The following is a 1963-nucleotide window of genomic DNA, read 5'->3' as shown; positions in this document are numbered from 1 at the left end:
GAGAGTTGTTTGTGGTTTCTCCACTATTTACCTGTTATTTTACTTGCCATTACATTTCTTAAAAAATATAGTCTTTTCAGCATAGCTGAGCTGAATGTCCAGAAATGACCCAAGATATTTAAAATTTGCCACAATTCCAACAGGTTGGCCATTGAGTGAAACTGAACCCACTTTCAGGTATTGTTTAGGTCATTTAATTAGCTCTTGATACTTAAGAGGTATCAAGCGTACCGTCGGGGGGGGTAGGAGGACTAACTGTACACTAACCACCTCTCTGTCAGTCCCTCTCCCGCTCTGACGGTGGCAGCAACCTGCTAAAAGTTTCCTGTATTCTCAAATCCAAAACTTGACAGATATGCTATTTTATTTATACAATTATAAGTAATTTCCACTATCATTAATGTGTCTACCAGAGGATTCCTCTGGTCATTATCTGTCATTAGAGCCCTTATTGATAGCTGTATGTCGAAGCACTGAGGAATTGCAGTCATTTGAAGTTTGTATATCAGGTGTTGTCCATTTGGAGAAATGGCACAATTGGACATCTGTACATCCTCAAAAATAAATGACCAAAATGACATTTCTTTTTTGTGCTATTTTGATCAGACTTGAAATCCATGAGCAGAATACTTTATTCTACAGATTTATAAATTAATTTATTGATTGTCAACCCCAGAAAGGCAGCAGGACATGATGGTGTTCCTGGAAATGTGCTGAGGAACTGTGCAGAGCAGATGGCTGGGGTCTTTATAAGAATCTTTAATCAGTCCCTGTCTCAAGCCAGAATCCCATCCTGCCTGAAATCCTCCATCATTGTTCCCATTCCTAAAAAATCACCCATCACCTCCTGAACAACTACCGACCAGTGGCTCTCACGCCATTGGTGACTAAATGTTTTGAAAGACTGGTTCAGAGTCATATTCATGAATTTATTCATTCCTCGCATATTTGACACACACCAGTTTGCTTACAGAGCTAACAGGTCAACTGTCCACTGTCCTGCATGCTGTCTTGTCCCACCTGGCGCACTGAGATACCTCTGCACGCATCCTCTTTATTAATTTCAGCTCTGCATTCAATACCATTCTCCCTGACAGATAAGTGCATAATCTGGCAGACCTGGAAATTCCCTCTTCCATGTCAAACTTCCGTTTCCTGGGAGTTCAGATCATGGATAACCTGGCCTGGGATGTAAACACAACAGAACTGGCAAAGAAGGCCCAGCAGAGGATCTATTTCCTGAGAGTCCTCAGGAAGAACAACATTTCTCAAAAACTGCTGGTGTCCTTCTCAATGTTCTATTGAAAGTATCATCTGCTATTGTCTCTGTGTGTGGTTCCCCAGCTGCACAGCAGCACAGAGGAAGACTCTCCAGAAAATCATGAAATCTGCTGAGAAGGCCATCGGCTGCTCTCTGTCTTGTCTCGAAGATCTCCACAGGTTCCACTGCCTCAGGAAAGCCAGGAATATTTTTAAAAGACTCCTCACACCCCAGTCACAATTTGTTCCAACTGCTGCAGTTGGAACAAATTGGCTGCAGATACAGGAGCATTAAAGCAAGAACAAACAGACTGAAGAACAGTTTATACCTGGTAGCCATAAGAGCATTAAATACCCTGAAGCACTATTTTTTCACCAATTTTGCTATAATCCATGTAACTTATTGCATGGTTCTATAATGACAATAAAGGTTATTATTATTGTTATTGTTATATCTCAGCTGCCCTTTAGCAGCAGTCTTCTAACACCTCAGTTCTCCCTCGCCTAGATAGCCTTTCACTTCCAGCATCGCATTGTTTCACAACATCGCAGCATCCCCAATAGCTAACCTCCATCTACTAGCTTCGCATCATTTCATGTCACTGTTCCGTCCTCACAGCTGGCCATCATCTACCAGCATCATCCTATCAGTCCATCCATCCATCCATCCATTTTCTTCCGCTTATCCGGGATCGGGTCGCGG

Source organism: Poecilia latipinna, unplaced genomic scaffold (assembly GCF_001443285.1).
Source record: "Poecilia latipinna isolate Pla-1442-1.1 unplaced genomic scaffold, P_latipinna-1.0 Scaffold1762, whole genome shotgun sequence".
In the NCBI taxonomy this organism is placed as follows: domain Eukaryota; kingdom Metazoa; phylum Chordata; class Actinopteri; order Cyprinodontiformes; family Poeciliidae; genus Poecilia; species Poecilia latipinna.
Note: the sequence above shows the minus strand (reverse complement) of the source record.